Below are 14297 nucleotides of genomic sequence, written 5' to 3'. Positions count from 1 at the left end.
GGATTTAGTGATGAAATTGCTTCACAATATGATTTGTTTAAGTTCCCTGTATTAGGTATTGCTTTCTTTTATTCCCCTGATGCTATTTGAGTATTAAATAGAGAAGTATGAACACTTTGTGAATAAGTTTTATTAGAAAGCATGACTAGATGGTGTTGTATGATCAATGGAATTTGACGCCTAATTTGATGATAGAAATGTACAGAGCATGTCTTTTGCAACTAGTATGATTGTTTGTTCTTGAGAGTTCAATGTGATATATATATATATATATATATATATATATATATATATATATTTGAAGCATGTTGTACAGTAAATTGCATTCCAAGTAAATCATGTTTTAAAAGTGCATAAGTGGCCAACGTGAGCCTACGTATTATTTTTCAAAAATCTCATTCCACGTAGAGCATCTTTATCTTGTCTTTGAGAATGAGTTGAGAAGTATGTGCATGTCTTTTGCATAAGTTAAGTGTCGCATATATGAGATGCATGAGCGATATATCTATATATATCTATGGTGAGGAAAACCTTGTGTTTGGAGGACCCGTTTGGACTATGTCCTCTCAGATGAAAGTTATGGACATTGCGGTCCCAGTAAATGTAACGCGGTGTATTCCCACGTTACGAGGTTCGAAACTGCCCGCCAGGCTTGGAATCCTGGTCAGGGGGTGTGCACGCTAAATGTTCGATACTTGATTCCATAGAGTTTGAGCATAGAACCAAGAGAGTGGTTCGGTGGACGAGATGAATATTAGGCCGGCTAGACGCCGTGCCCGGATAGGTTCGTTCACGATACGGTGAAGTTCCTACCTCTTCCATTTGTACAAAAAGCGAGTCATTGCGACTCTAAGAAAAGAAAGAAAGAAAGCGAGTCATTGCGACTCTAAGAAAAGAAAGAAAGCAAGCGAGTCCTTGTGGCTCTATGAAACCTCTACAGAAAAGTATTCTATTTTACAAGCGAGTGTTGAGTATACTTATAGTATTGCACAAGATTGCATTTGAGTTTAGTATTGCACGAGATTGCATTTGAGTTTAGTATTGCACTAGATTGCATTGGAGTATAGTATTGCACGAGATTGCATAATGAGAATGTTTGCACTAGATTGCATAATGAGTATGATTAATCGGGATTGTATATTGAGCATGATTGCTTTAGTTGCATTTTGATATCTTATATATCTAGTTTGCAAGATGTGATCTTGAAAGCATGAAGATAATTTCGTATTGGTTGTTAGTATGAAATTGATTGATAGCATGAGTTCGTTATGAGAAATATGTGTTGGAATATTTATGTTGATGAGTTATTTATCGTTGAAGCATGCCTGTTAATATTATAGGTTGCGAGCATATCGAAAGTCTGTACTTCCTAAGTAATAAGTTGAGAAGCTTCCAGAACACGAAATCGCACTTTTAGTCCTCAATTAGTGCCTAAAATGCAATGTGATCCTCACTTCCCAATTTGGATAGAATTGGTCCCTCAATTTCAGGATCATCTTCATCACTCAGAGTTAAACCCTGAGCTTTCGGCTTACCGCCATAGCCATAGACACCTGGTTTTGCAGCAGATTGACTCTGGTGATGGTGGTGGTGGTCAAACGCCACCATGGACTGCTGTGCTTGCTGCTGCTGCTGAATGTGGTTAGGGTTTTAATGGTGGAGTGACATTTCTAGCCCAAGCATCCCAGACTCCATAAAAAGATCAAATCTTGACGACGACCCACCACTGAAAACTCTCGACTTTTACACAGAAAGAAGCCATCCTTTTGAGGAGCTTAGATGATAAAAATGCAATCTTTATTGCAAAATCATGGGCGTTTTTTGCAGCTTTTGCAGGGAATGAAGGAGAAAGGTACAGAAAAGAATTTTGGGTCGAGCTAAAATGGCATAAGTTTTGCTGTGTATTTGGATGGATGGATGGATTGTAGTTTTCAAGAATGGGGTTGCTGGGGATAGATAAAGAGGCATTTAATGGAGGAATAGTACGACATGTGTAGCTGGTTTTGAGGTTTGGAGGTTTTGGTTTTGGAGTGTGAAGGTTGAAACCACTGCCCATGGTTTTTATTCCCTTCGAGATATAGCCGGAGGAGAGAGATAGATAGATATAGAGAGAGACCACAGGATTCTCCAAAACCGTCTGTCACCTTTTAAACCTTTGTTTGATGTTGTTTTTTACCTAACTTTTATAGTATAAGTTTGGGGTGGATTGGATCTTGGCCGTTGAATGAGGGGAGGTGGCAGTGAGATGAGCGGTGGAAGGTGAAGATGCAGTTTTGTGAAGAGGACTCCCTTTGATGACACGATGTCATCTTATCTGTGAAAATTTGGGGTTTGTGGGGCCTTACGGCAGTGAGTTGTGGGGCCGGCAGGTTGGGGGAGGGAGATATTTTGGGGGCTGCGGGCTTGGGTTCAGTGTAAATGGGCTTACAGTGAAATAGTTGGGCTGTCATTTGTATCGTGAGGAATGGGCTCAGCCTGGCCCATTTAGCTTTAACCACATATGGACATGCGCCTTCCGGTCCATTTCAAATAATTAACTAAATGATCGGCACATTTATTGCCAGGGGCGGAGCCAGCATGGGGGCAGCTGCCCCCCTCCCCCCACCCCACCCCTATATTATCCTTGTATGTATATATGTATATATAGAACAGGTTTTAAGTATTAGTATAATAAAACACAAGAATTTAAACAAGTGTTGCTTCAGTTCAGTTGGTTGGGCGTGTGTTTGGCCTTTGGTAAGGTCTAGGGTTCGAATTTTGTTGTGCTTAAATAAGTTTTATGACTCAACACAATTTCATATATATAAAATGAGATGTGTACTTTATAATTTATTTTCTATTCTAATTATTTTATCAAATTAATTATGTTTCATATTTTATTATAAATATTTTTATAAAGTTTTGATATGGTTTATTTTTTACTTATATCCAAAAATATTTATAATTATACTTTAAGTGTTTCATTTTTGTAAAAACTATCTTTTTTTGTTGTAATGTTCTGCCCCCACTGACAAAACTTCCTGGCTCCGCCACTGTTTATTGCTTTCTTATAATGCACATTCATCTTTTTTATATGATGAGAGCAGGATGGGGGCCTTGCATTTTGGGAAAAGAATTTTCCTCATTTGAAATTCAAAATAGAAAAGAGAGAAACATATAAAACACAAATGAAATCTAAAAGACCTTGAATGGCATAGGGAAGGCAAGTATCCAAACATATAATACTATAGTTGCTTGTGGAGTTACTGGTACTGTTGCAATTTGAAAATTTTTTCTTCTACGTAGTTCATGATTGTCACAATATCCAGAAGCTACTAAAAGCACGCATACGAAAATAAGCATGTTGAGCGTCGCTTACTTAACATACAGATTTTCTATGCCATAGATGTTTCCTAGAGACTTTAGGCTAGGACAAGAGGCAGATGGTATCAAAATGAAATTAATAGTAAAGATTAAAACCCAAACCACAGGGGGCTAAAGAAGGATTGGAAAATCTCCATTCGCGCTGTCTATAGAGAGCAAAACAGGGTTGCAGATGCCTTAGCCGGTTACGGCGCCTTCCAAAGTGACGCTTGGACAACTTTCAGCTCGATCGTGCCCCGTCATTAGCAAAGAGGTTTACCTCCAAGATATAGCCCGTGTTACAAGTGCTCACAGAGTTAGGGAGACTCAACCAGTAGCTTGAGTCGCCCCCGGGTCTACCCGTCCTTTCGATAAAAAAAAAAAAAACAATACATAGAAAGTAATTTACTGTCATTAAATAATTCTTTTGAGTAAATACCACATATGGTCCCTCGAGTTTGGTGGCATCGCCATCAATGGTCCCTAACTTCCGTAATTACCATCCGTCATCCTCTGAGTTGTGAAAAGTTACCTTCTAGCGTCCTTCCGTTACTTCCTCCCGTCTTAGCCGTCAAAATGGAGGGTAATATTGTCATTTGACTTATACGAAAAGAGTTAATACCAGCCAAGGTCCCTCGAGTTTGGTGGTTTGGCCATCTTTAGTCCCAAACTTGGCCAAACAATATTAAAGAAAGTTGGTGGTTTCTCAACTTCCAATTCGAATTCCCTCTTCTCCTATACAATATTAAAGAAAATTTACAAATGTATAGGGGTCGTTTACTTCATTAAATAAAATTTACAAATGTATAGGGGTCGTTTACTTCATTAAATAAAATTTACAAATGTATAGGGGTCGTTTACTACAAATTTTTTCAATTTTGCATTTTTCCATTCCTCCAGATTTTTATTTCTCTAATTTTCTGATTTTATTAAATACACTCATCCTATATAGCATTTGCACATTTCTACAACAACAACAACAACAACAATAATAATTTAATAATTTAATAATAATAATAATAATAACAATAAATAATAGTAATAATAATAAGAATTTAATAACAATAACAATAACAATAACTGTTGGTTTTTGGGGTTTTGGGCCCAGGGAGGTCCAACACAACTTTGGTCGGTGGATTCACCTTTCACAACAGCTTCTAAAGAAATGAAGGGATAACTGAAAGAACAGTCGGAAATATGTGTCTTTCCTCACTGGGCATGGACTCGCCCCTCTTACAAGGGTGGAGGGGCCTTTATATAGTAGGCTCCTCTCCAGCCGAATTGAAGTACATTAAATATCGCCTTCAAGGCTAATTACACTATAAGACCGTTCGGGCGCTGTTACTGAATCGGCCAACGGCTCTTTGGACCCCTAACGGGCCATTTGGCCGAATCCTCTTGAATGCCGCATTGAGTGTTCCCCCAACGGCTCTTGGACCGACTTGAATGCTTTTTACCGGCTCCTGGGCCGAGTCTCCTTCCCCACTTGGGCCTGGGCCGACTCCTGGACTCTGCCCAGGTCACCACCGGGCTTTTATTTCACTAACTCATATCTTCTATCTTGGACTCCTTCTCTTTTGGGCCCATCTCCTTGGGCCGGGGTCCTCACCCCATCAATAACAATAATAATATGAATATTATTATAATAATAATAATAATAATAATAATAATAATAATAATAATAATAATAATAATTTAAAAAAATAATAATAACAATAAATAATAATAATAATAATAATAATAATAATAATTTAATAATAACAATAACAATAATAATAATAATAACAATAATAATAATAATAATAATTTAATGCTAATAATATAATAATAACAATAACAATAATAATAATAATTTAATAAAAATAATAATTTAATAATAACAATAATAACTTTAAATAATAGTAATGATAATAAGAATTTAATAATAACTATAAATAATAGTAATAATAATACATTTGAAGAAGAGAATATGAAAGAAGGAAAATAATGGAATATGATGCAGCTAAACTTGGGACTAAAGATGGCCAAACCACCAAACTCGAGGGACCTTGGCTGGTATTAACTCTTTTCGTATAAGTCAAATGACAATATTACCCTCCATTTTGACGGCTAAGACGGGAGGAAGTAACGGAAGGACGCTAGAAGGTAACTTTTGACAACTCGGAGGATGACGGATGGTAATTACGGAAGTTAGGGACCATTGATGGCGATGCCACCAAACTCGAGGGACCATAGGTGGTATTTACTCTAATTCTTTTTACATGTAATGTGCGTGCAAAGTGGTTACATTTAAGATCATTATTATTTGACTTTTGGGCTGGGGTTATAGCTTTTTCATTTACTATTATAGTGTGTTGTGCTTTTTTGTTTTTTGACATTTAACTTGTTTGATCAAGATAACAGCAGATTATGCATCAAGATATTGATTACTTCACTTGTTTAGTAGTTGTTTTTATTGTACTAACTGTTACAAAAATTACACTACTTTAGGTCTTTTTGGCGTTGGGCTAGTAGACGTATCTGCTACTAAATTGAGTTCTTCCTTGACCTCGGCGACAAAGTAAGTGTCATTTTGTCAGCTTCCATTATCAATTTCTTCGCGTGTTGTTTACCCAAGTTTTGCATTCTGGAAGCCATCATCATTGGAGGCTGGAGGTCGGAGGTGTCATAGTTTCTTGTTGGCCGAAGAATCTTGAATGACTAATTTTGGGAGTATTTTACCTTTTTCAAAGAAGTTATATTTAAAGAACTTCAAGTTATATTTAAAGAACTTTACAACTCCAGGGGCTCTACTTCAGTTATGTAACTACTTCAGTTAAGGCTGTGTGTTTTTATTTGGTGAGCCACGGTCTAAAAACATCTCTGTGAATATTATGAGTAAAAATAATGTATATTATGTGTTATAATAATGTACATTACATATTAGAATAATGTATATTATGTGTTAGAATAATAATAATAATAATTAGAATTATTATAAAAAAAGCAAATTTTCTAAGATTGTATTTATTACTGCAATATATATTCTCTCACTTTTGAAAGTAAATTTTAAACTTGTATATCAACATATTTACAGTTCACTATTATATAATAATAATAATAATAATAATAATAATAATAATAATAATAATAATAAGATTTATTATTAAAGAATAAATGTACAAAATTTAAGAAAAAGTCGCACACGGACAAAGAAAATGAGAAAAAGGTCATAACCATCATATTTGCAATTGTGTGTCAAAATTGTTGGAGTTGCAATTAAAATGCTAAGTTGCTTTTAAAAAAAAGAAGAAGAAGAACTAGATTGGAGTACCACCCTTGGATTGCAATTAATTGAATTGCAAGGATGCATTCCGCCTAATATTTAATATTTTGAACGAAATAATTCTAAAATTTTCAAATTCTAGATGTTTTTAGGTTAATATTTAATATTTTAGTATTAATTATTAAAGTATTAAATAGTTTATAATTATCAAGTCTTAAAAAATTAAACAAATTTAAACAAATTTTTAAAAATTAAAAATACACGAGCGCCTAGGCACCCTAGGCGGCTAGGCGCTCCTCGAGCACTTGATGGGCACCTAGCGATTTTTTCAACCATGGTTGTACTATGAACTCTTTATCTTACAAGAACCTATTGATATTTGGTAGTGGTAGTTTCCTCCTACATGTTTCATGTGTTGTGAGATGTGTATCGTAGGTTATCATGTGAAAGTATTAAACAAAATATTAATATTATTATATTTATATAAAATACTTGGTAAATAAATATATATAACATATTTTGTATTATAACTTTGATATTTTTTTGAAAGCATAACTTTGATATTTAATTACAAAATAATGTAAAAAGAAGACCATAGACAATGTAGTGACTAGTGAATATAATAACTTAGTAAATTTGAAGGTAAGGAATAATATTAAACAACCTGCATTATTCAATAAATGAGAAATGAAAATTATAATCGAAATGCGAAAAGATACCCTTTTCACTGAGCTTTTACTACGCAAAATATTAGCCGATGAATAGCTTTCCTATAAAACGATCCGATACCGTGTTGAATGGGCGGGAAACAGTTTTTGATTTTAATTATCAAAATGTTGTGACTTTATTATAGTAGAAGATAGATTTCCTAAAATCTTCCTATTTTTTTTCCAGGCCACACCAAATATTCCCATTTCTCTCAGAGTGTATGTGTATGTGAAGAGATACTAGCCTATAATGTGCATTGAGATAACACCTGATTTCTCAAGTAAAAATGATGACATATATAGATTGTTATAAAAGTTACAGCAATATAGATGATGTTATATACTTATATAGGTTTGATTTCCTAAACTCTCAGATAAAAGCAGCAATAGATTGCAATATTGAGATATCAAAATAAATAGGAATGAACAAGCAAAAGCCAGAAGGCAGAATGATTTCACATTTAAGGGGAAAAAAGTCCACAACTCCAGATATTGTATAATACTATCTAAAAGCAAGTACATCTAACCATACACAATAATGAGACTGGAATAATTCTACATTAATTTCCGAAATTTAAAAATAAGGAATCAAGAATCAAGAATCTTGATCAAGAATCAAGATGACAAAAAAGGTACAAGAAACAGGGTGATCGATAGATCAGAGATCAAGAAACAGGGCTTAGAGTACTAGCTCTACATATGGGGCAAGTCTGATGAAGTGCCAACCAAATAGCAATGCAATTCGAATGAAATTTATGGTTGCATGGGCAGAGAACAGTGGAGATTTCGCCTTTTTGAAAACCAGTGATACAAATAACGCATTTCTTTTCTCTCTCCTCTCCCTTTAAGCTCCCTTCCTCAAAGTTTTTAATATTTAACCTTACTTCTGGGACTACTTGTGCTTCCACACTAACATTGTTGTCGCCTGTGCTCCCTCCCGCCGCCGCAGTTGGAGGTGGCCTGCTGACCGAACACCACCTTACACCTTACACATGCACACCACAAACAAACTCCTACCATTGTAATGAGGAAATAAAAAAGATTCTCCATGTCTAGCAAAATAGAAGCTTCCACAACACGAATCGCCGACGACCTCCTGGCTAGGGCCTAGGGAAAGGCAGAGCTGGCAGAACTCCACGAGATCGTTTTTCGGTTGAGGGCCCACGTGCATAGCTAATCTGTCAGCGGTAGCCGAGATGCGGAACGAGTTCAAGTACAAAGCATTCGAAGCATTGCCTCCGCCGCCGGCGTTCGCTCTGGCAGTCGCGCCGGGATTACTGACAGTCTGCCCGGCCATTTTACGCCGCTTTTAGTCGCCCTTCTCTCCCCTTCATTACACCGTATATACGTGAAAATGTGAAATTATGCTTAGACAAATGCCTTTTGATCCCAAAGGGCCCGAGTTGATGGGGCCGGATAAGAACCCACGGCAATTGGACCGGAAAAGAATCCGCCCGCAATAGGACCGGAGCCGAAGGCCGACACCCCGGGAATCGGGTCAGACCGGACTGAGGTTATGGAGTTCTGAGGAATTGGGTGCAGAGGGATGGAGGAGAAGAACTGGGAGCTCTGGAAAGCCGAAGCATATTGCGTTGTGTGGACCACAGATCAAGTGAATTCACTGGATTATGTTTTTTTATTTTTTTATTTTTTATTTTTATAATTAATGCCTTTTGTAATATTTAATCACGTTGAATTTTCACTATCTCAATTATTTTTTTATATATGTGATTTATCTATATGTGATTGTGTATGATTTATCTATATAATTGTGTAATATTTAATCACATTGAATTTTCACTATCCAAAATAAGGGAAGCTCAGCTCGCCATAATTACATAACGCCATGAGTTGCTATAGACAATACAATAAGCTAATTAACACTAATGGCAATATTTGTAATAGCTAGGCTACTTCTTCTCCGAGCTTCTTCCTTATCCAAGCAGGATTATCATTCATAATTCTGAAAAAAGCCTTACGTCGGGACTTGTCAGCAAGTTCCCAAGCCAAGAACGCATCTAGATTGCTATGGATGTACTCCAGTGCAGATTGCTGGAATTCTTGGGACTTCTTGAAGTCATCAATCCCAGCTTGTCGAGCAAAAAAGATTTGGGCCTCCAAAGCTTTGATTTTCTCACTCATTTCTTTAGTAGATTCCACCACAACCTCATCAATCTCGGGTTTGGCCTCCATAAGATCATCATCAGCTGGTATGGTTACTACCTCTGGTGGTGCAGCTTCAGCTTCTTTAAGCCCATATAGATTCTCAACTTTCTCCTCACTGGCATAGTAATTACAGGAGCGAGGAACACTGACTATTTTCTTTGCATGGGTCAAGAGTTCATGCGTTTCTTCCGGCATGGGGAAATGTATAACCCGGGTGGCCCAGACATTAACGAAACATATTAAAGACGCTGGGAGTCGCACTTTGAAAAACCTTTCTTTCCAACCACTGTGGGGGGAGGGAAGGTCCGTCACAAATTTAAGACCACGACGAGAGGAGATGGTGACAAAGCTCTGGTTTTCAGCCCGTGTGCCAGATTCAACACTGAACAAGTAATGGAAGAGAGACTGAGACGGAGGAATATCGCATTCCTTACAAACATTCAGAAAAACGACTAGAAATTTGTACCCATTAGGTGCTAATTGAGCTGGTATAATTTTATGGGTATTCAGAAATTCTGGGATGAACGGCTGTAGAGGAAAGCGAAGGCCGCACTTGATTGAGTCGTAATGCACACCTACTTCTAAGGAATTGGCATCGACAGAGCAATGATCAGCGATCGAGATTTCAGGATTCACGTTGATAATCACAACGTTTGGTCCTAAAAGTTGTTTGGCTTTATAAAGGTGTAAAAGGGAAATTCTTGGCTTTATGGTGTGAGCCACATTAGGGTCTAGGTTATAGTAGCTAGGTTTTGGCAAAGGGAAGGTAGGGCCACGCCTACGTTTGGCGTTTTTGGATTGGGCATGTGAAACAGACGATGATGGGGAACCACCTTGGAGTGGTAGTGTTGGGGACGAAGTTGCAAATTGGTTAGGCAGATTTGCATTTGGGGGTGGACACATCCTCACTCAGCTCGCTTAGAGTTAATTTAGCAAATTAAAGATCCAATTCAAGGGTATATATATAAGACATTCGATCAGATAGTCATCAATAACTCAGCCGTTTTTATATTAATGTGTGTGGGGCATGGGAGATCAACAAATTGCCTGAATTATATATTTTCGATCGTCATCCATTACGTTCTTAATTAACATCTAGCCGTTGGAGATCAGGCAACGGTATGATTTTCTTGAAATAAAAATGAATTTACCATTACTACTTAATATATATTAAGCCGTTGAACCAACAGTATTATTTTTCATTATTACTTAATATTGCAAGAATTCACCACTACTTAATATTTAAGTATTGAAGCAACAACCATATAATTTTTCAAATAAGAATAACCACCGAAGCAATGGTCAAATTCCACAAGAACAATTTAAACAACCATATAATATATCAACCCTAATTTTGTATTTAGAACAAAAAAAAAAAGAGGAAAATTAGCACTTTTTTCTCTTGAGTTATATACTTATAGCATTTTTTTTCCTAAATTATTAATGTAAGCACAGGAGCCAAAAGCTTGCTCAAAATGTTTCTTCCGTTGCGTACTATATGAAGCCATAAAAGAAGAAAATATCTAGGCTAGAGAGAATTATATTGATGGAGGTTGGTCCACAAATTATTGGAGGGTGTTACTTTGTCTTGGTCGAAACAACATTGCCTCTCTGATCTTCACATAGGATAACGTGAACGAGCACCAACATTACCTTATTTATGTCCATGACTTGGCCGCAGTACGTCGTACTCCCTCTCAGATACAATTTTTTACTTTTTTTTTTCTATCAAACTTTGCACACCACATTTTATTTTATTACCAATAATATAATGACAATTTATTATCACAGGTGATAATATAAAGTTTAAAAATACTTTTGATAATATAATGACAATTATATCAAATCATCAGTTGGGTAAATGTACATATTGTTTATAAGTATAGAAGGTCGAGTAACGAATATTGCATCATTACAATGATTAGTACTAGCTATTTATGAACTTCTCATATTGCATCGTTACGATTATTATTTATTATACTTTTTTTTAACCACCTTTTACTTTTATTTCGTTTAGATGACTATGTTATTATTCTTTGGTACTAAATTCCACCTTGAACTAATTAATATAATGTTTTTACCTAGTTAGTTTAGAAATAAAAATTAAAAGTTTTTAATTAACTTAAAAGGCTTTATAAAGAAATAGTAGGAACATGTATTTATGAGTTTTTACCCATTTTGATCCCTTGACTATGGCTCATTCTCAATTTTGCATTCTGACTTTTAATTGCACCCAATGTGGTCCCTTGACTTTTTAAAATTACCCCAATTTGGTCCTCTGTTACATTTTCCATCAATTAGGCGTTAAGTTGGGGTATATTTTGGTCCATTCATATGTTGCGCGCCTTCACCAACTGCGTTTTCCTCCGTCCATTTTATTACACTACGTTGAGTATTAGAGAAAAGCCCCAAATCATAAATTAGAAACCAACTGCCTTTTCCTCCGTCAGAGCCGATGCATCTCCTCAGGTAAGGGTGTTGCTCAAAGCGTAGCATTTTCGGTAAACGTGATTCATGGAAAGGTTTTCAGTGCTATCTGATTTTGTTAAATTGAATTTACAGCTATTTGCTTGTAGAGCCGAAGCGCTTCAGAAGCTCTCCCAATTAGATGATGCTGACTCAAGTAACTTATTGCTAGGCACAGACTAGTGTCTCCAACCCAAAATAGGAATGAACCTGAATGTCGTCGAATGTAAAAAAATATAATAAGAATGATTAGCTTATACAATCTTCAAATAACACACAGTGAAAGTGAAATACATTTAATTTAATGAACTCAGATCACCTTCCAAATCCAGTCAATGCCCTCTGTTCTCAAACTCAACTCTCTAAGTCCCCACCTCTCAATCTCTTCAGATACCCCTCTCTAGGCAAATGCTGCATCTCCTTTTCCACCATGAAACTAAAGCTTTCCTCACTCAGACTAGGCACCCCCATCAATGGCTCTGATCTTCCACCCCCAAAGATCAAGCCTTTATCACCATTGGATTCTTGGGCTGCTGCTGCTGCAGCTTCATCCTTTGCCGAAGAATCAGAATCATTAAACCACGGGCTATTCGTCTCTGCACAGAGTAGGCTTGAAGCTACAGGGTCATCATAGCTGTTGTCAGCCATTAAAGCACACCAAAAAAAAAAAAAAAAAAAAAAAAAAAACCAAAACCAGAAATACAACACAAAAATTCCTGTTTCAATGTTCTCTACTTCAAACCTAAAACAAAATCTAGTTTCATCTCCCTCCGAGGATTATTACTGGGTGAGCTGTTTGGAGAGAGATCGAAGTGGGGGTAGCTCAGAGAGAAAAGAAGAGAGTTGGGCGCGCAGCATATGAATGGACCAAAATACCCCCAACTTAACGCCTAATTGATGGAAAATGTAACGGAGGACTAAATTGGGGTAATTTTAAAAAGTCAAGGGACCACATTGGGTGCAATTAAAAGTTGGAATGCAAAATTGAGAATGAGTCATAGTCAATGGACCAAAATGGGTAAAAACTCTGTATTTATTGTATTTTAACTTTGAGGTCTAAGGTTCAAAACTTGTGCACACTATTATTATTATTCCATAATATGTTTATTTTTATATGTGCGTTGCACGAAAAAGATTTGTTATAATCTTTAAATTATAACAACGAATATTATATAGTGCAATTGATGAAATGGGTTGTATCGATTATGTTTTTTTATGTTATCCTTTCTTGAATTCGAGCAAATAATTGCCCAATTATCCGTGCAGTGCACGTGCAATGTGCGTGCAATGCACGGATATTTTTTTTTTGTTATATATTTAGATAATAAAATTACGGTATTAGTTTTAAAGATTTTAATTTTGGTAGGGCCTTATTTATTTACCCGAATAGGGCCACAAAAATCTAAAAACCGGCCCTAGAAGGGAGAGCACCCAAATCTACCCGTCGTTGCCATTGCCGGCGTCGAGGTCCCCACCGTCCCCGGCCTTGAGGTCCTCACTGTCTCTGGCCTCGTTACCCACCCGCCTGGACGAGCTGTACCTAATAGAGCATAACATCACGAAAAACTGTACCATTAGCATTCCACCACTATGCCCATGGTAAGCCAAATGTTCAGCAAGGTGAGATCCATGTCTGGCACTATGGCTGGCGCCATGGTCGTACCCTCATCCAGTAAGGCCACCACCATTAGCAGCAGAAGAAGAGAAGTTGGGATGCAACCTTTTTATATAAATTAACAATAACCACTTAATAAAATATTAACGGTTAAAAAAGCCTCAAGTGCCATTCCAGGTAGGGATGGCAACGGGGCGGGGCGGGGCCGGGGAGTGGGGTCCCCGTCCCCGTCCCCGAATTGAATCCCCATTCCCCGTCCCCGCCCCGTTCCCTGATCGGGGATGGGGAAATATCCCCATCCCCGTCCCCGCGGGGATTTTTCGGGGACGGGGATTCCCCGCCCAGTTTTTTTTTTTTTTTTTAAATTTTTTTTAATTCTTAATATTTAGGCCAATTTCATTATTTATGTGTTCACAATAGGTAATTAAAGGATATAATGTCATAATGTGCCTAACCAATCAGATAGCCATTAGGTCCAGCGAATTCTACATAGCGTATCTTGGAAATACTAGATTCTTTAAATGGCAATTATTCAAGCTCTGGACCATTCAAGAATGAAATACAAATTTGCTGCTGCTTTCAACTAGAAAATATTTCGACTGTTTTCAAAACAAAATAATATATATCCACTTAGAAACATTAAACTAATCACTATATGTAGTGTCTCATAGAAGCACCAGAACAAGTGTGCATTTCTGGCACTCAAGGTTTAATAAATTTATTCGGGGAATCGGGG

At 36.8% G+C, this 14297-nt stretch overlaps 1 protein-coding gene across 1 annotated transcript in view; it reads right to left on the bottom strand.

Moving 5' to 3' along the window:
* Positions 1 to 14297, bottom strand: part of LOC109185596 (probable leucine-rich repeat receptor-like protein kinase At5g49770) — a 73727-nt gene that overhangs the window by 15160 nt on the left and 44270 nt on the right. The window lies entirely within an intron of this gene.

Source organism: Ipomoea nil, unplaced genomic scaffold (assembly GCF_001879475.1).
Source record: "Ipomoea nil cultivar Tokyo-kokei standard unplaced genomic scaffold, Asagao_1.1 scaffold1334, whole genome shotgun sequence".
Taxonomy (NCBI): domain Eukaryota; kingdom Viridiplantae; phylum Streptophyta; class Magnoliopsida; order Solanales; family Convolvulaceae; genus Ipomoea; species Ipomoea nil.
Note: the sequence above shows the minus strand (reverse complement) of the source record. Positions and strands in the feature narration are given on the sequence as shown.